Source organism: Manis pentadactyla, chromosome X (genome assembly GCF_030020395.1).
Source record: "Manis pentadactyla isolate mManPen7 chromosome X, mManPen7.hap1, whole genome shotgun sequence".
Lineage (NCBI taxonomy): Eukaryota > Metazoa > Chordata > Mammalia > Pholidota > Manidae > Manis > Manis pentadactyla.
The window spans coordinates 146,985,611-147,006,678 of record NC_080038.1 but is presented as its reverse complement, the minus strand read 5'-3'; the positions used below and the strand labels follow the sequence as shown (position 1 = coordinate 147,006,678).

At 47.6% G+C, this 21,068-nt stretch overlaps 1 pseudogene; it reads right to left on the bottom strand.

Annotated features, from left to right (window-relative positions):
* Positions 1 to 21,068, bottom strand: part of LOC118931298 (Krueppel-like factor 17) — a 46,198-nt pseudogene that overhangs the window by 1,196 nt on the left and 23,934 nt on the right.

The window sequence follows — 21,068 nt, the reverse complement described above, 5'->3', positions numbered from 1 at the left end:
AGGGCCTCCACTCTAAGGAGGCAGCCTTTCTCGTAACTCAGTAGACAAATGCCATTAAGATCCCCACATGGATTATGTGAGAACACCAGTAGCCAAAGACACCCACTAAAACCACCTCCTTTATGTTCGTCATTGGCACGAGAGGTCATGCTCCTTCCCAGATAATGCCCAAGACTTTCACTGGATACTAGGTCCTTGTGCCTTACCTGTGTTAATGGTACAGCTGTATTGCTACCTGCGGGTCAGTAGGCTGTTCAGTCCTGGGTGGGCAGTGCCCTTGTCTGGGCCCACCAGGAGGATGCCATCAGCATGGCAAAGGCTGGTGCCCCCTCCAGGTGCAGGACTTTTTCCAGGCCATGTTGATGGTGGAGCCAGAGAATTTAGGTCGCCTTGTAGTAGGACATTAAAGGTGAATCACAGCACATTGCACATAAAGGCGAAGTGATCTCGATCACCTGAGTAGAGAGGACCTGCTAAAAGAGGCATTTTCAATATCAACCGGTGCATACCGCGTTTCCTCACCTTGGGCAATAGCCTCTGTCAGTCATGACATCAGGTACCATCAGGGCTGTGGCACCGAGCCTCCTGCAATCAATGGTGAGTCTCCGGATACCGTAGGCCTTGAGCACAAACAAGCCATACAGGTCTATGGAACGGAGGAACCGTCTCATGGAGAACTTCAGCTTCCTTGACTGGCAATGTGGGTGGTTATTTCTTTTTTTCCTCCAAGCAGCCAATACCTTTTAGGTGCTGGTAGGTAACTGAGTAGGTTCACAGATCATCCACACGCCCCACTGAAATGCAGCGATTCTTGGCAGGGATTTGGGGCAGAGGCAGTAGGAGTACAAATAGACAATACATCTGTACCCCCAGTACATTCCCTAGTGGGGGCCATAGCAAAGGGCGTTTGGAGGGACCTAAAAGGACCCACCCATAGCTGGGCTTGGGCAAGGGTCCCAGCGGTCATCTCAAATCCAAAAAGGGAGAGCTTTATCTGTTTGCCCCTCACCCAGGAGCCAGGGTTTCAGGGATCAGTTGCCTGGGCACGAGCAGCCAAAGGCCCAGGAAATGCAGTTCTCTCCCTCATCCCCATTGACACCTGACCTTGGCAGATAGAGTCTCCAGTCTCTTACGGGGACAGAGGGACCTTGGCCTGCCCCCCGGTCTTGCTTGTTTTCGAATGCCACGAGGTCCAGGTAAGATTGGCGGTGCTCCACTTCACCTCTAGGCTCGCCGGGAGGAGCTGCTTGTCAGGTGCCCCACAGTTGCTGCTTTGTCCTGGATCCCTTTGGCCCATCAATCTCCTTTGAGACGGTCACTAGTAACCATCTTTTGGGGAAGGCCTTTACCCAGGATGCCCAGGGGAGGGCACCAGATTGTTACTCTTACACCGCTCTTTCCCCTGATCAATCTTTGTTTTCTTGCCAGTGGCCACTTTTTCCATGTCCAGAAATTTGTCAGTCAAGACTTGGACTGTGTCATGGACCGAATGACCAGACCTCATGAAGAAGTTTAACCGGGTCTGGTGACCAGCGTGGACAAGGCTGGAAATCTGAGCCTGGCTAGCAGTCTTACCTCCTCCTGTTCTCAATCCCTCACTGGAAACCCAAGGAATCATGAGGACAGCTTGCAGGGGTGCTACAGCCTCTGCAAGCACGGTCCAAACAAGGACCTTGTCGGAGGTGGGCCAAACGTCTCAGAGCCAAATACTGCCCATCGAGGAAGGTGTTAGATGCTGCTGCTCTTCCTCCCTTCCTTCGTCCTTAGGCAAGAGTAGCTGAGGTCAGGGCGCTTCAAAAGAGGTGCTCTGTGATAATGCACCCCGCCGGGCACCCCCATCCCTCACTAAGTTTAGGGAGATCATCTTTTTCACTGTGGAAGCAAACTATGCAAGTCTCTAGAGCTCTTGGGACCACTGGACAAAGCAATCCCTAAGGACCCTACACTCTTTCACTTAAAGGCATGAGTCTCAGTCACACACTGCATCCCAGGATGTCCACTGGAATCAGGGGCCTGCTTAAAGCCAATAGTTATGGAATGCATTTAGCAGGGTCTCTGACAGTTTTTGGTCCCAACTTCCCCTGCATTCTTAAAGTTCCTTTTGTTGGATTTCCAATTTGACCCCCCTGGGTGAGCCCAGCCAGAGAGTTGAGAGCTAAAGACAACCGATGGTTCCCCTCAGAACTGAACCGTTCCTGTAAACGACCCCTAGCACCACCCAAGGCCCATTGGCACGGCAGTGGAAGTGCCCCATGGGATCCTAAGGTTTTTGATTCTCTTCCGAACAGCTTTGTGTTCAATCAGCCACCCTGCTCGCTCCATCAGTTTGTTGAGTTGTTGAGGTTCCAAAATGGTTAATTAGGACGAGACAAACTGAAGGTAAAAATCAAGCCTTTCTTCACCTACTGTGACAGTGCAAGCAAAGGGTGAGGAGGAGAGGGGCTGGCTGCACCGCCCCGCTTCTCCCCGTGGAGCAGCGCTGGGCCAGGGGCAGGTGAATGGGGGCAGGCAAGAATGTCACCCTGCCAACATGCCCTGCAGGAAAAGCTCCTGCCTTTTTATAGACCTGGGTTATCTGAGGAAGGAAGGGGAGGAAGGACCAGCAGTGGAAAAGAACTGAGTAAGAGTGAAGTGCCTCACCAAGGTCCCCAGGAAGGCAGCCTCTGAATGGAGGCACCTGGGCGGGAAAAGCAGATATGCACACGAGCATATGTGACTCCTTGCAACTCTCTTCAGAAAACATCAGTGCCCTGGCTACATGTCTACAATAACCAAGTCCCGTGTTGGGAGGGCAGCTTCCCCATGAGGATGGCCAGGCAACTCATGGTCAGTCTGCTGGTTTGTAGTCACTGGGGAAGCAGAGCTGGTCCACAGTCACTGAACAGGCGGGAGGCAACCCTCCAGGGTGCAGGTGGCTGCAGACCGTCCAGGTGCATAGGAAGGAATAGAGGTGCTGGTGGGCAGTGTCCATGATGGGCTGAGTGCAGGGGTTGAGGGGGGTGGTCAGGGGACAACCTGGGGAGCTCACAGAGGGCCTGAGGGCACTGGTGGGTGGCAGGCCTGGTACGTGGAGAGTCAGCATCGAGCAGGCTGCAGGAAGGTGACCACCAAGCTGGGCTGGGGCTGCAAGGTCAGGGAACAATGTGGAACTTGTGAGTGCACAAATAGACCAGAAGAATCAACCAGAAAGTCCATAAATACACACAAGTAGACATGGAAAATCAGAATATGATAAAAGTGACAAATCACTGGAGCAAAGATGAACTTTAAGAAATTGTGTGGGAACAACTGCTGAACCTACTAGCAAAAGCTAAAATCAGATCTCTATCTCAGTCCATACATAAGGATAAACTCCTAATGGATCAGGTATGTAAAAGTAAAATATGAAACCCTACAACAACTAAAAAAACAAACAACAACTGGTGAATTCCCCTATAAACAAATTTAGAGAAAGGATTCTAACCCTGACTCAAATCCAGATGCAATAAAAGAAGAGGGTTGGTAAAATTGACTGCATGAAAATAAAAATCTCCCACATGGTTAAAAACAGAGAGATAGGTAAAATCAAAAGATAACTGGCAAACTCTCAAAAATTGGTAAAATACACCAAAACCCAGAGGAAAAATGGACAGAATTGTGAACAATTCAAAAAGAAAAAAGCCCATAAATACACAAAAAGAAATCTAATTATCATTCATACTTTGGAAGTGCAATTAAAACAATGAAAGAGTAAAGTCAGTGAAAATGGCAGAGGAAGGACCTCCAAAATTTCTCTCCTCCAGAAAAGCCAGAACACTGGCAAACACCATTAGAATCAACATTGCCAGCACGCAGGAAATTAATCAAAGGCCTACAGCAATCTGGGGAGCATGTATTGAAGAAAAATGGTTGAATATCAGTAAGAACAGTGAGCTTTGTGGCATTCCAGTTTGTCCTCTTCTCATCCACCCTAGCTCCATGGAACGCCAGCAGCCTCCAGTCAGGGTGAAAACTAGCAGCCCAACAGCACTGCAGAGAACAGGACAGGGTCGGAGTTCCTTTAAAGCACCATTCCCAGGGAGCTGTCATTATTTGACCTGATTCCCTGCAGGACCCTAGCTTGCAAGGCTGTCTATATTTGACCTGACTCAGAGCTTGCAGGGTGCAAACAGCCTTTCCTCTAGGGCCATTTACTGAAAATGATCACAGTCAACTGTTGACCATCACACCTGCCTGAGGCAGTGGACAATAGTTGGGAGCAAATAATAGGCTAACCGAAAAAATGAAAAGTTGAAGCGGGGTAATAAGATGTCCATAGGAGACTTTGTAAAACTCCCACATATTCCTGGGAATCTGGAAGCTCCCCTCCACACACAGGGCTGTGCTCATGCCCAGGGCTCTGCATGTGCTTGAGAAAGATGTGAGAAGGCCCTCAGCTCTCACCTCTGGCTGACCTTGAGGCTCTGTGCAAGCAGGAGTGAAGGCTAGGATGGTGTCGTCAGTTGGCATCCTACTGGATGTTGAAGATGTGCTACCATGATATACACACAGAGCCAACTGACAGCTGCGAGACTCACTGTTCCCAGGCATCTAAGGAATCTCTGTCCAAGCATTAGCTGACCACACGGGGACAGAGCAGACGTCGTTGGTCGCATGTGACAAGGAATACAGCCTTTGTGGAATTAGTTCAGAAAAGTCGCTAAGCAGATACAATAATAAATAACCACCACCAACCCTGGGGAAGGGCAGAATCACATTTCTAGAGTTGCTGCATTATATTATGTAAGAATGTCCAGTTTTCAACAATAAAAATTATGAGACATGCAAAGAAACAAAAAGGTATGGCCCACACGCAGGGGAAAAAAGTATTCAATAAAAAATGTCTCTGAGGAAGCCCAGACATTGGACTGATGAAGCAGACTTTAAATTGGCTATTTTAAATATTTCCCAATAACTAAAGACAAGTATGAAAATGTCGTCTCACCGAATAGAGGATATCAGTACAGAAGCAGGAACAGCTAGGTATCTATATGCAAAAGAGTGAAGTCACAGCATACACAAAAATAACTCAAAATCATCAAAAACCTAAATATAAGAGCTAAAAGTAGAAAACTCTTAGAAGAAAGCATAGGGGTAAATCTTTATGATCTTGAATTAGGTAATGATTTCTTAGATATGACACCAAAAGCACAACCAACTAAATAAAAAATAGATAAACTGAACGTCAGCAAAATATAAAACTTGAGTCTTCAGAGGACCCCATCAAGAATATGAAAATACCACCCGCAGAATGGGAGAAAGTACTCACAAATCATATTCCCAATAAGGGTTGAGTATCCAGAATACACAAAAACCCTTACAACCCACCAATAAAAACACAAATCACCCAATTTTTAAAATAAGCAAGGGATCTGAATAGCCATTTCTGCAAAGAAAGAACACGAGTGGGCAATAAGCACATGAAAACATGCTCAGTTTGCCCAGATAGCATTAGTCATGAGGGAAATGCAGATCAAAACCACAGTGAAATGCCCCTTACACCCGCCAGGGTGGCTATAATAAAAAAGATGGACAATAACAAGTGTTAGTGAAATGGAGGAATTGGAACTCACACTTTGCTACTGGGAATGTAAAATGGAGCCATCACGTTAGAAACAGTTCGGCAGCTCTTCAGAATGTTAAGCAGAATTACATATGACTCAGCAATTCCACACCAAAGAGGATTGGGAACAGGTCCGCACAAAAACCTGTACGTGTGTGTTCATTGTAGCACTACTCATAATGACCGAAAAGTAAAAATAAGTCAGGGGTTCAGCAACTGATGAAAGGATAGTGTGTATATCCATACAATAAAATATTCTTCAGTCATAAAAAGTAATAAAGTCCTAATTCATGCTGCAACAGAGGCAAATCTTGGAAACGTTATGCTAAGTGGAAAAAGCCAGTCACAAAAGGCAATGTACTGTATAATTTCATTGGTAGGAAATGCCCGAACAGGCAAGGCAGCGGGGACAAAAGTAGGTCAGTGGTCTACCGAGGGCTCGAGAAAGGCGGGGAAACGTGGAGAAGACTACTAATAGGTATAGGGCTTCTTTTCCGGGTAACGAAAATGTCTTGGAATTAAATAGTGATGACTGTACAACTTCATGAATATACTAAAAAATACTTAATGTACACTTTAAAAGTATGAATTTTATGCTATGAGAATTAAGTTATTTGGACATAAATAATTAAAGGAATAAATAGGGAATAGAAAAAATCTCCCATGCAAAAGAATTCTAAATGATTTGTGTAGATACTCTGCCTTCAGAGAGGTAGAACATAATTCCTTACTCCTTAACTGTGGGCTGCACATGTGACTTCCTCCCAGAGCCCCTAAAAAGGGAAGAGGGAAGCAACTTGACGGTAGAAAAACTTACCAAACACTCGCTCAGAAAGGTGACCAAGGTCAACGTTGATTGCCGGGCAAGGTGGAGAGCCTGGCTGAGCTTGGTGACCATTAATTTATGGACATATCCATCTGTCCTGTTATGGAACTTCTTACTGTGGCATCGACTGCTTGTATAGTTGGTTAGAGTCTGCAGGGGCTTGGCCTTTGCCAGGTGAGTGCCACAGCAGGACAGAGGCGAGGTAGTCTCAGTCTGGTCTTTCTGTGTTTCATTTAGATGTTGTTAGAGCGGATGAAGCAGGTGACAAGTTCTCATAAGGGAGCTCCCAGATGGTGGGGTAGGAATTCAGAGGGTATGGTGGGGTAGTTGGGGAGAGAGTTCAATGGAATGTGAGAGGGGAAGGTTCCCAGGTCTTTGGAACACCAACCTTGCACAGCTGTTGGATCTCATTATCATTCATTCATTCAAAAATTTACTGGGTGTCTGGTGGATGCCCAGGGGCTCTCAGTGATGGGGATACAGTGGCTAAGTGGTCAACTGGGTCTTACCTCCTTCTGGAGCTCTGAGCTAAGTGCAGGGAAGGATAACCCAGGAATGTAATCCCAATTGTATTTGGCAAGCCCTTCATGGGTGCCTTATGTCAACGATGGATGGAGGCTTGTGGGCCAAAGAGTGGGTAACTGCATATGGGGAAGGAGGCAAGATGGTGGTCTGCAAAACCAGCAGATTGAGGAGTGGTGTTTGGGGTGAGGTGTTTAAGCAGAAAAGAGTCTGACTTCACTGTTATAGGTCCCCTACACACCCCCAGCCATGGTCCCTGGTGGCCGGCTGTGCTGGCAACTCCTTTGCTGGGTACATAGGATGAAGACTGTCAAAAATGGAGGCTGCCTGGGGCTACACCTAATGCCTTCCAGAGTCAAGTTCCCTGGGCTTGGCTTGGGTCCAGAGGAGAACACCCCCTTCTCTGTCTGAGCCAGCATAGAATTCAGCCACCCTCCACAGACTGGAGACACAGTTCTTAAAAGAATCCTAGGTGCTGCGGATGGAAGCCACCTTTTGAATGAAGCCATGAATGGGTGCAGAAATTGTCTGGAGAGTGGGATGGGAAGGATGGCATGTGAAAAGGCTTTTAGAAAAAACACTGGCACATCTATTCCACTCCTTCATTTACTATAACAAGAACATAATGTCCCCTTTCAGTAAGTCTGTCTCTCGGCTTTCAGGAGTTCATTCATTCACTCAGTTCTCACTTGGTGACTCATACCTCAGGCTATGAATCATATACTTTCACTCGTGCTAAAGTAAAAAGATAAAAGATAAGCCTTTAACTTTCAGTTTTCTTCTGTTTCCTTTGCCTGCTTCACTAAAAAAAAAACATTTAAAATGGGTAATATATACATATAGTACAAAATTCAAAAGTAGAGCATATTATTCAGTGAAAAGTCCTCCTGCCACTCTTGACCCTCTCCCCTTGTAAGTGAGGCTACCTATCTCTTGTTACACTGTCTTCCAGACCCACACATAAATAGCATATTATTCATACCACTGGGTCTTTTGGTGCTTTCACTTATCAGTACATCTTGGATACTGTTTTGTGTAAGCAAATGCAGAACTACTGTAATCTTTTTAAATGGTGCATATAATTCCATTGTATGGATGTCACATGCGACCAACGACGTCTGCTCTGTCCCCGTGTGGTCAGCTAATGCTTGGACAGAGATTCCTTAGATGCCTGGGAACAGTGAGTCTCGCAGCTGTCAGTTGGCTCTGTGTGTATATCATGGTAGCACATCTTCAACATCCAGTAGGATGCCAACTGACGACACCATCCTAGCCTTCACTCCTGCTTGCACAGAGCCTCAAGGTCAGCCAGAGGTGAGAGCTGAGGGCCTTCTCACATCTTTCTCAAGCACATGCAGAGCCCTGGGCATGAGCACAGCCCTGTGTGTGGAGGGGAGCTTCCAGATTCCCAGGAATATGTGGGAGTTTTACAAAGTCTCCTATGGACATCTTATTACCCCGCTTCAACTTTTCATTTTTTCGGTTAGCCTATTATTTGCTCCCAACTATTGTCCACTGCCTCAGGCAGGTGTGATGGTCAACAGTTGACTGTGATCATTTTCAGTAAATGGCCCTAGAGGAAAGGCTGTTTGCACCCTGCAAGCTCTGAGTCAGGTCAAATATAGACAGCCTTGCAAGCTAGGGTCCTGCAGGGAATCAGGTCAAATAATGACAGCTCCCTGGGAATGGTGCTTTAAAGGAACTCCGACCCTGTCCTGTTCTCTGCAGTGCTGTTGGGCTGCTAGTTTTCACCCTGACTGGAGGCTGCTGGCGTTCCATGGAGCTAGGGTGGATGAGAAGAGGACAAACTGGAATGCCACAAAGCTCACTGTTCTTACTGATATTCAACCATTTTTCTTCAATACATGCTCCCCAGATTGCTGTAGGCCTTTGATTAATTTCCTGCGTGCTGGCAATGTTGATTCTAATGGTGTTTGCCAGTGTTCTGGCTTTTCTGGAGGAGAGAAATTTTGGAGGTCCTTCCTCTGCCATTTTCACTGACTTTACTCTTTCATTGTTTTAATTGCACTTCCAAAGTATGAATGATAATTAGATTTCTTTTTGTGTATTTATGGGCTTTTTTCTTTTTGAATTGTTCACAATTCTGTCCATTTTTCCTCTGGGTTTTGGTGTATTTTACCAATTTTTGAGAGTTTGCCAGTTATCTTTTGATTTTACCTATCTCTCTGTTTTTAACCATGTGGGAGATTTTTATTTTCATGCAGTCAATTTTACCAACCCTCTTCTTTTATTGCATCTGGATTTGAGTCAGGGTTAGAATCCTTTCTCTAAATTTGTTTATAGGGGAATTCACCAGTTGTTGTTTGTTTTTTTAGTTGTTGTAGGGTTTCATATTTTACTTTTACATACCTGATCCATTAGGAGTTTATCCTTATGTATGGACTGAGATAGAGATCTGATTTTAGCTTTTGCTAGTAGGTTCAGCAGTTGTTCCCACACAATTTCTTAAAGTTCATCTTTGCTCCAGTGATTTGTCACTTTTATCATATTCTGATTTTCCATGTCTACTTGTGTGTATTTATGGACTTTCTGGTTGATTCTTCTGGTCTATTTGTGCACTCACAAGTTCCACATTGTTCCCTGACCTTGCAGCCCCAGCCCAGCTTGGTGGTCACCTTCCTGCAGCCTGCTCGATGCTGACTCTCCACGTACCAGGCCTGCCACCCACCAGTGCCCTCAGGCCCTCTGTGAGCTCCCCAGGTTGTCCCCTGACCACCCCCCTCAACCCCTGCACTCAGCCCATCATGGACACTGCCCACCAGCACCTCTATTCCTTCCTATGCACCTGGACGGTCTGCAGCCACCTGCACCCTGGAGGGTTGCCTCCCGCCTGTTCAGTGACTGTGGACCAGCTCTGCTTCCCCAGTGACTACAAACCAGCAGACTGACCATGAGTTGCCTGGCCATCCTCATGGGGAAGCTGCCCTCCCAACACGGGACTTGGTTATTGTAGACATGTAGCCAGGGCACTGATGTTTTCTGAAGAGAGTTGCAAGGAGTCACATATGCTCGTGTGCATATCTGCTTTTCCCGCCCAGGTGCCTCCATTCAGAGGCTGCCTTCCTGGGGACCTTGGTGAGGCACTTCACTCTTACTCAGTTCTTTTCCACTGCTGGTCCTTCCTCCCCTTCCTTCCTCAGATAACCCAGGTCTATAAAAAGGCAGGAGCTTTTCCTGCAGGGCATGTTGGCAGGGTGACATTCTTGCCTGCCCCCATTCACCTGCCCCTGGCCCAGCGCTGCTCCACGGGGAGAAGCGGGGCGGTGCAGCCAGCCCCTCTCCTCCTCACCCTTTGCTTGCACTGTCACAGTAGGTGAAGAAAGGCTTGATTTTTACCTTCAGTTTGTCTCGTCCTAATTAACCATTTTGGAACCTCAACAACTCAACAAACTGATGGAGCGAGCAGGGTGGCTGATTGAACACAAAGCTGTTCGGAAGAGAATCAAAAACCTTAGGATCCCATGGGGCACTTCCACTGCCGTGCCAATGGGCCTTGGGTGGTGCTAGGGGTCGTTTACAGGAACGGTTCAGTTCTGAGGGGAACCATCGGTTGTCTTTAGCTCTCAACTCTCTGGCTGGGCTCACCCAGGGGGGTCAAATTGGAAATCCAACAAAAGGAACTTTAAGAATGCAGGGGAAGTTGGGACCAAAAACTGTCAGAGACCCTGCTAAATGCATTCCATAACTATTGGCTTTAAGCAGGCCCCTGATTCCAGTGGACATCCTGGGATGCAGTGTGTGACTGAGACTCATGCCTTTAAGTGAAAGAGTGTAGGGTCCTTAGGGATTGCTTTGTCCAGTGGTCCCAAGAGCTCTAGAGACTTGCATAGTTTGCTTCCACAGTGAAAAAGATGATCTCCCTAAACTTAGTGAGGGATGGGGGTGCCCGGCGGGGTGCATTATCACAGAGCACCTCTTTTGAAGCGCCCTGACCTCAGCTACTCTTGCCTAAGGACGAAGGAAGGGAGGAAGAGCAGCAGCATCTAACACCTTCCTCGATGGGCAGTATTTGGCTCTGAGACGTTTGGCCCACCTCCGACAAGGTCCTTGTTTGGACCGTGCTTGCAGAGGCTGTAGCACCCCTGCAAGCTGTCCTCATGATTCCTTGGGTTTCCAGTGAGGGATTGAGAACAGGAGGAGGTAAGACTGCTAGCCAGGCTCAGATTTCCAGCCTTGTCCACACTGGTCACCAGACCCGGTTAAACTTCTTCATGAGGTCTGGTCATTCGGTCCATGACACAGTCCAAGTCTTGACTGACAAATTTCTGGACATGGAAAAAGTGGCCACTGGCAAGAAAACAAAGATTGATCAGGGGAAAGAGCGGTGTAAGAGTAACAATCTGGTGCCCTCCCCTGGGCATCCTGGGTAAAGGCCTTCCCCAAAAGATGGTTACTAGTGACCGTCTCAAAGGAGATTGATGGGCCAAAGGGATCCAGGACAAAGCAGCAACTGTGGGGCACCTGACAAGCAGCTCCTCCCGGCGAGCCTAGAGGTGAAGTGGAGCACCGCCAATCTTACCTGGACCTCGTGGCATTCGAAAACAAGCAAGACCGGGGGGCAGGCCAAGGTCCCTCTGTCCCCGTAAGAGACTGGAGACTCTATCTGCCAAGGTCAGGTGTCAATGGGGATGAGGGAGAGAACTGCATTTCCTGGGCCTTTGGCTGCTCGTGCCCAGGCAACTGATCCCTGAAACCCTGGCTCCTGGGTGAGGGGCAAACAGATAAAGCTCTCCCTTTTTGGATTTGAGATGACCGCTGGGACCCTTGCCCAAGCCCAGCTATGGGTGGGTCCTTTTAGGTCCCTCCAAACGCCCTTTGCTATGGCCCCCACTAGGGAATGTACTGGGGGTACAGATGTATTGTCTATTTGTACTCCTACTGCCTCTGCCCCAAATCCCTGCCAAGAATCGCTGCATTTCAGTGGGGCGTGTGGATGATCTGTGAACCTACTCAGTTACCTACCAGCACCTAAAAGGTATTGGCTGCTTGGAGGAAAAAAAGAAATAACCACCCACATTGCCAGTCAAGGAAGCTGAAGTTCTCCATGAGACGGTTCCTCCGTTCCATAGACCTGTATGGCTTGTTTGTGCTCAAGGCCTACGGTATCCGGAGACTCACCATTGATTGCAGGAGGCTCGGTGCCACAGCCCTGATGGTACCTGATGTCATGACTGACAGAGGCTATTGCCCAAGGTGAGGAAACGCGGTATGCACCGGTTGATATTGAAAATGCCTCTTTTAGCAGGTCCTCTCTACTCAGGTGATCGAGATCACTTCGCCTTTATGTGCAATGTGCTGTGATTCACCTTTAATGTCCTACTACAAGGCGACCTAAATTCTCTGGCTCCACCATCAACATGGCCTGGAAAAAGTCCTGCACCTGGAGGGGGCACCAGCCTTTGCCATGCTGATGGCATCCTCCTGGTGGGCCCAGACAAGGGCACTGCCCACCCAGGACTGAACAGCCTACTGACCCGCAGGTAGCAATACAGCTGTACCATTAACACAGGTAAGGCACAAGGACCTAGTATCCAGTGAAAGTCTTGGGCATTATCTGGGAAGGAGCATGACCTCTCGTGCCAATGACGAACATAAAGGAGGTGGTTTTAGTGGGTGTCTTTGGCTACTGGTGTTCTCACATAATCCATGTGGGGATCTTAATGGCATTTGTCTACTGAGTTACGAGAAAGGCTGCCTCCTTAGAGTGGAGGCCCTCCAATGGGCCACCCCAGCCACCCTTCCCTTGGCCCCATGAATCCACATTTGCCTCTGAGTTAGAGGGCTCAGCAGCTTCTCGATTTGCCAACTGGAGCCAATGGCAGAAGAACAGTGCCATGGGCCAGTGGCCCTGTTTGGCTTTTTGATCCATAAACTCCTGGAATTGGCTGAAAGGTACACACTCTTTGAGACGCAATTACTGGCCTACTAGGGGCTTTCTAGTGACTCAAATGTGCCAACTTATTAACGTGGACATGATACACTGCCACAGCTGGATTCTGCAGGGGCAAAACACCCCCTAAATGTAAACAGTCCTATTTCTGGAGGACACCAGAACATCTGGAAGAAGGGTGCAGGATCCGCCATCAGAGCCATTTTGGCCACGCTGGCAGTGGCCTTCTTGTCTACACTCACTCCCACTGTTGGGGTCACCCAATTAGAAAAGGTTGTCCTTAACCCTCACTGAGGTTATTAATGATACCGTGTCAGCCTTGGAGTCACGGAGCACCAGCTCCAACAACTTGGCTTGCATAGTGTTGGCCGACTGCGCAGTCCTGGCTTCCAGCTGGCCAGCCAAGGACGGAGGTCTGTGAATTTGCCAAAACCTAGAGGAATGAACTTGGCCAAAGAGGACGGTCTATTAGGAGGCTTAGGCAGAAGGCCTCTGGCTCTCTAGAGTAGATCCTAAGGCGCTAAGGACATCTTTCTCCAGCTTTTTAGCCCATGGGGCCCATAGCTATCTTCACTTCTCCAGGCAAGCCTGATTATCCTACTGGGAGTGACTTTGATTGTGGCCCTCACAATGATTCACCAGCATGGTCCCGACACCTCAATGCCTGGCTCATTTGAGTCCAGGGTGGGGTAGCCTATGCTTCTCGCTCAGGCCCTGGAGTTGGAAAGTCCAGTTCCAGGTTAAAAAATCGTATTTGTCATCTTCAGTTCCGACCATAGGTCATTATAAGACTTTGCCTGTCATGGGGGGAAGCTGCCCTCTCCACACCAGACTTGTTGCACAGGAGGTGCATGGCAATTCTCTGAAGGGAGTTGCTGTCGAAGGCTCACCGCACAGGCTGGCCACGCTCATACTCATACCCGCGTTCCTAGCTTGGGTGCCCCCTTGTAGAGGCCGCCTTATTGGAAGCCCCGGCCGAGGCACGTTTTCCCCGTCTGACTCGGGACTTTTCCACTCCTAGCCCTTTCCCCTCTCCCTCCCTCTATTCCCCAGCCATAAAAAGTAGGAGTCTTTAGTTTGGGGCAGTGAGAGGATTCCCCCCATCTGCACAGCACGCCACTTAATGCTTGTCTGGCCAGTTTCATCCTCCAGGGGAATGATGGGACACGGGCGGCGGGCAGGCACCTCTTCTTTTTGCCTGTTGCTCACTCCCCAGCAGTAAGGAAATAAACGCTTGATGGTTCCTCTCAGTTTGGTTTGGCTCATTACTCTAATCAAACATCTTGACACTTGATGGCACTGCGTGATGGACTCTCACAGATGTTCCCATTTTTTATACTTACAACTCATATATATTATTTCATATAGTACCAAATACAACATTAAGGTATGATTTTCAAAATGCTGCCTGAGTCCCTCAAAGACTCAGGGATCTAACTCCTGGGCCCTCTGCGAGGTGAGAGTGGGTGGGTCAGGAAGAACCTCAAATGCTGCTGCTGGGCCCACTGAAGCCCCGGGGATTTGTGGTCTGCTTCCCTTTCAGGGCTTTGGGTAGAAAGGGCTTTTCAAGGTGCTCCCCTCGGAAAGGAGGAGTGGGATCAATCACATCTGTGCCTTTACCCAAACCTTTTTGAAAGCGGGATGTTTCACAAGCTGGGGGTTGGATGGGAATCAAACCCAGACCTGCGGGCAGGGCCTGCAGGAGCTGGGCGAAGGAGCTAGTCAGGAGGGAAAGACACCTCTGTTCCTCAGGGACGGTTATGAAGCCATGCCAGTGAGAAGACAAACAGACCACAGGCCACCCCACCTGCGGATCTGTCAGCAGAAGTGATGCATAAAAGGGCCCAAGGCCACTGGAAAGGTTAGATCCTTACCCTGGCAGCAAGCATGTGACCACCTCTGGCGCCAGTGCCATCACCCACTATGTCCCTGACAGCATGGTGAGAAGGCAGAGGGGACAGAGGCACTTTGCCTGAGGAAAGAAACAGCCCTGACAGCAGGTTCAACTTTTGAACAGATTAAGTACTCATCCAAATGAGTTTCATTTAATCTGAGACCATTTTACACTAGAAGTGGTCAAGTATTCCTCTCCTCAACCCCATAAAAATGGAGCTCCAAAGAGACGTGAGCTCAGATATAGAATGCTACATTCTTTACATATCTGAACTATGTATGTATGTCAGTTGTTGACATATATACATTTTTACATGTACACACGGTGGTGAATGCACAGAGCAAGATCTAGGAAGATTATATAGCACGTGACAGAAGCAGCAGCCCCTGGAGAAGGCAGTGAATGAAGAGTGCTTTTAATTCTGTTGAAATGCATACATGTCCTCCTTGGATGCCTGAGGAAAGATACATGAAAATCTTAACTATTTACAAGTAATATTAAGCACCTACTATATGCCAGCACAGTGCCAGGGCTGGGCAAACAAAGGCTTAGCAGGGAGCATCTTTCAGCTGTACTCATTTCTTTATAGGCTGATGGGTTTGTAGTCACGGGCTAAAATTACTTGTGGACTCTTTGGTGCTGCTTCAAGTGATCAGATCGTGCAAACTTCCGGTTGCATTTAGTACACATGTAGGGCTGCTCTCCACTGTGCTTTTTCTTGTGTCTGCTGAGCTCATCTGAACGGCAGAATTTCCACGTGCATCCCTTCACGTTGCATTCGTAGGGCTTCTCCCCTAGACCAGAGGGAGAAAGAGACTTGTCATGCTTCGAGGTAGCAGGGGACACGGAAGTTGAAAGTGAATGGAGGAAAAAAAAAAAGGTTTCGAGCATGTAGGTGTTGGAGGGGAGCAAGAAGAAAGGGGACTGGAGGAAGTGAGTAAATGAGGAAGAGAATGAGGGCAGCATGAGCTGGAAGGATGAGAGGAAAACTGTGAAGGAGGGAAAGAAAATAGGAGAAGCAGGGGTCAGCAGGAAAGTCAGTGGGGGAATAGGAGGTTGAGAGAGGGGCAGTCTTGGACCAAGTCAAGACCATTCCTAAGAGGTTAAAAAAAAAAAGCCCACTTAATCCCACCATTCCAGCACCGTCAACACTGCAGCCAGGTTGGTTCTGTCTCTGAACTGGGGTCTGTCTGTCCCTAGGACTGTTGTAACCCCCCTTTCAAATTGGCCACTTTTCTGGGGTCTTTTGGGGTTCCAGGCTTAGAGGGAGGTGTCAACAATCTCATATGACCCTAAAGGTTTGTAAAGGCACAGATCTTTAGTCACTTGCCTGTCATCTCTATCCCTCTGCCCTCACTCACCAGTGTGTCTGCGTTCGTGGATTCGGAGTTGGGAAGGCTTTGCATATGATTTCCCACAGTCCTGGTATGCACAAGTGTAGGCCTTCGAAGTGCCGGGTTTGTTTTGGAATTGACCTCTCTGGGTTTTGAGATCACTCTTTTGCTTTTCCGTGGATTGCCCTTGGATCAAAGGGCAACTTGGTAAGTACGGGACTCCTGAGCATGGCAACAACGGTGATTGATCTGGCAGTAGATGGCCTCCAGAGAGAGTGTGGTCATCAGAGAAGGTCGTCATACAATCCCCCATAAGGGTCATCTGACCCCCACAGAGGGTCTGGTCCCCACTGAAGGTCATCTGGCCTCCATGGGACATCTGGTCACCACAGGTGGGCTCCATCCAGCCTCCATAAAGGGTCTTATCATCACTGGGGGCCCTCACCTGGCCCCCAAAGAGGGTCTGGTCATCACTGGAGGCCTTCACCTGGCCTCCATAGAGGGGCTGGTCATAATTAGGGGTCTTCATCTGGCCCCAGTAGAGAGTCTTGTCCCCACTGAAGGTCATTTGGCCTCCATGGGGGTTCTGGTCATCAATGGGAGTCTTTATCGGGCCCCAGTAGGGGTTCTGGTCCCCACTGAAGATCATCTGGCTGCCATGGGGGTTCTGGTCAGCAGTGGGGTCCTCCATCTGGCCCCCATCGTGGGTCTGATCGCCACCGATGGTCATCTGGCTTTCATAGAGGATCTCGTCATCGCATAGGATCTTCCACTGGCCCCAGCAGTGGGTCTGGTGCCCACTGAAGGTCATCTGACCTCCACTGTGGCTCTGGTTATCACTGAGGATCCCCACCTGCTCTTCACCCAGGGTTGTCACCTGGCTCCCATCGAGGGTTTGGTTACCACTCAAAGTCACTGTATGGCCCTTGGTGAGGGTCTGGTCACCACTGAACGTCTTCATGTGGACCCCTTTAAGGGGTATTATCTGGCCTCCATAGAGGGTCTGGTCATCGCTGAGGGACTTCACCTGGCTGCCTTCATCGGGGATTGTCATCTTGTCTGCAGTGATGGTTATGTTTTGGCAATCAGTGAACAGTGCCTTTGGGTTGTCATTGCCATCTGTCATCAGGGAGGCTTCTGCTGATTTTCTCTGTTCAAAGGAGGTCATGTTTGGGTCCACGGAAAAAGTCTCACTTACGAGTCCAGGGGGAGTATCAAGGGCTTTGACAGGGGGTGCTGTTTGGTTCTGCACAAGGACTGTCTCAGGGATGCTAGGACACGCTGAAGCCATCACTGTGGGCCTCAGGGGAGTCACCACCTGGTTCTGGGGTGGCTCATGTTGTCCGTCCTCATCACGGACAGTCAGAGGCATACAGAGCTGTGGCTCTGGGACAGCTGGGGTCCTTGTCTTAAATGTCTCAGAGAGGTCTTGAAAATGCTCTTCAGTTTCCTCTACTGTCTGAAGGAAAGAATCCATGTCAAAGTAAATGTCTTCGATGTTGCCTGATAACTGAATTAGATCTTCAGTTGTGGGATCCTACGAAAAAGAAGTTCAGCTACTCAGCTCAAGTCCCAATTCCACACACCCTTCCTTTCCATCCCTGATGACCCTCTCTCCTAGTCTAGCCCACCATCATCTCTTGCCTGAAATCTCATGCAATTGCCTCCTAATTGGCCCCCCAGGGTCTGGCATTGGCTCCGTCCAGTGCCCCTCACACCAATACACAATCATCAGAGCAACATTTTAAAAATGCAGTTCTTATCTACTCCTATCTACCAGTGGATGTGGAAATCTAGATGAATTTACGAATGCCCCACCATTATCTAGAGATCTTGCCTCAGAAACCTTTTCAAAGATGCCCTGCCTCCTCAGACATTGACTGGAGATTTGGTTAAACAAATGAAATTTCAAACATATTATCTCATCTCATTCCCACCATGACCCCAGAAGATGGCAGCCACGATTAATCCCATTTTCAAAAAGAGAAAACAGAGGTCCAGGGAAGTGAAGTGATTTGGCCCATACAGAAGACTCTTATCACTCGGAATTGCACCCCATCTGGCCTGGGTTGTCACAGACCTGTATCCACTGTGGAAATTTTCCCCAGAGACTCCCTTGGGTGCTCCCAGGGCTTCCAGCTTCCTGATAACCATCCTGGAAAGCATGGGTTTCCTGGAACCATTCAAATAAGTAGTTTTAGAGGCAGAGGCCTAATGTGCACATGACCAAGGTTTATACTTCTGTCCAAAGTGGCCGTCCATATACTTCTAGGTTTCCTCCTCATCTGGTATCAAGTTTAAAAGTATCTCCCAAAGCATCCATGTAAGTAACCTCACATCTTTTTCTTCCTGTGTGGCTCTTCCTAGCTCCTGTCCCAGCCTAGCCAGACAGTCTGCTCAATTTTGCCATATCCCTGTCCTGTCCCTTGCTCATCTTGCCCCACTCAGCCAAATTATGTCCTGTCTTATCAAATCTGATCTCCTTTCCTATCCCTATCATCAAAACCTACCCTATCTTGACTCTCAGAGCAGAGAGCCAGCCATGTTAATTCCCCCAGGCAGTATTCAAACTGTATGACTGGACTGCCATTGCATATGGTGAACTGAGGGCACTCTGAAGTCCTCTCCTACACCAAATCCATAGAAGTGACAGATGGCTTTATATTTCATTGATGTACACATACCTGCTTGAAAACAAATGGAATTTTCAAAGCCACTGTGTAAGCAGGGGCCACTGTCACTTCAAGGTATGGGCTCAAGGCACCTCCATGAGGCCAGTGCCACTGTGGAGACACTCCATTGAGAGGAGCCATCAAAACCTAGGGATTCTCTGAGGTGATGGCCTCATTAAATGTCAGCCTCTCAAAACATCTTACTCTTGTATTTCCTTTCCCACCCTTGTAATAGTTTAATTCCTATCTACTCCACTCCCCTGGCTGCTGGACTAGAAGGTCCTCAAGTCCAGAGAACTCTGTTTCATCCTGTGCAGGTTTGACAGATCCTGCTAGGAGGACCTCAGAAAACAGGGACCCACCCAGTGAAGGACTTTGCTTACTACTCCTGCAGCTCTAATCTGCATCCGGGCCCTAACACATAGGTTCTTGAGAAAACAGATCGATCCCTTCTGGCTTTAGGAACTCTTAAATCAGTCCTGGATTTTCAGAAATGATGTCAGCAAGACGGTGGAATAAAAGATACCGTTCATCCCTTTGCACACACAATGTAACAATTAGATAGCAATCCACAAATGAAAATAGTCTGGGGAGGGCTCAAGGATACAATTAAGAATTACAGCAGCACAATGGAGGGAAAAAAAAAACCCAGCAAATAACCCCACAGAAAGGATCACTGGAATATAGTTTTGGCTGAGACATCTGGAGATGGTTGGGAACAAAGAAGAGTGGAGGCATCAGTCGCAGCCACGCAGCAGGCGTCGTTGCTGTCCCCAGTGGCTTGCTCTACGGAGGACGCCAGCAGCTTTTGCTGCTGAGGATCTCAGTGGCCCTCCTGACAGCTGTGGACTCCCTGCAGCTTTCACAGCAGAGGACCCCATAATGTTTGTAGGCTTGGACGCAAGTGGCCTGCTCTGCAGATGACACCAGTAGCTTTTGCCCCTGGGGTAACAGCCGTCACTGCTGTGAATTCCAGGGGAAGATAATACAATTATAATGATTTTTAATAGATACACAACATGAAAAGATGTAAAGTGTGACATCGAAACCATACGAAGGGGGAGTGGGCTGTAAAGGAATAGAGCTATTGTATGAGATGGAAGTTAAGTTATCAGGTTAAATAAAACTGTTATAGCTATAAGATGTTTTACGTAAGTCTTTCGGCAACCACAAGGCAAAAACCTATAGCAGTTACACAAAAGAGAAAGAGAAAGGAATCAAAGCATAGAACTATGGGAAGTCACCAAACTATGAAAGAAGGCAGCAGGACAGGAAGAAAGGAACAACTGAACTATAAAATAGTCAAAGAGCAATTAGCAAGATGCCACTAGTAAGTCCTTACCCAATCAATAATTACTTTAAATGTAAAATGAATTAAATTCTCCAATCAAAGGCAGAAAGTAATGGAATGAATAACAACTGTAAATACATGCACCCAACATAAAAGTACTTAAATATATTAAGCAGATATTAACAGATCTGAAGGCAGAAGTAGACGGCAACGCAGCAGTAGGAGGGGACTTCGTTTCCCATTTTCAAAAACAGATAGGTCATCCAGACAGAAGATCAGTAAGGAAACACTGGTCTTGAATTACACCTTAGACTAAATGGACCTAATAGACATATACAGAGCATTCCATTCAGCAGCATCAGAACATACATTCTTCTAAAGCACACAGAACCTTCTCCAGGGTAGATCACGTGTTAGGTCACAAAACAAGTCTTATAAATATATCAAGTATTTTTCTGACCACAATGGTACGAAACCAGAACTCAACAGGAAAAAGGCTGGAAAATTCACAAATACCCGGAAATTAAATAACACACTCCTGAATAATCAATGGGTCAAAGAAAAATCCAAGAGGGAAATGAAAAATATCTCGAGACAAATGAAAATGGAAACACAACATATGGAAACTTACGGGGTACAGCAAAAGCAGTCCTAGGAGATCATTAAGAAAGATCTCACACACACACAAAAACCTAGCTTTACATCTCAAGGAACTAGAAGAAGAACAAATTAAGCCAAAGGTTAGCAAAAGAAAGGGAACAACAAAGAGCAGAAATAGAAAAGATGAATAAAACTAAGCTGGTTTTTTGAGAAGACAAGCAAAATTGACAAACCTTTGGCTAGGCTAGCTATGAAAAAAGGGAACACTCAAATAAATAAAATCAAGTATGAAAGAGGCAACAGTGGAATTGATAGTGCAGAAATACAAAGATTGTAAGAGACTGCTGTGAACAATAATATGCCAACAAATTGGATGACCTAGAAGAAATGGATAAATTCATAGAAACATACAACCTACCAGCACTGGACCATGAAGA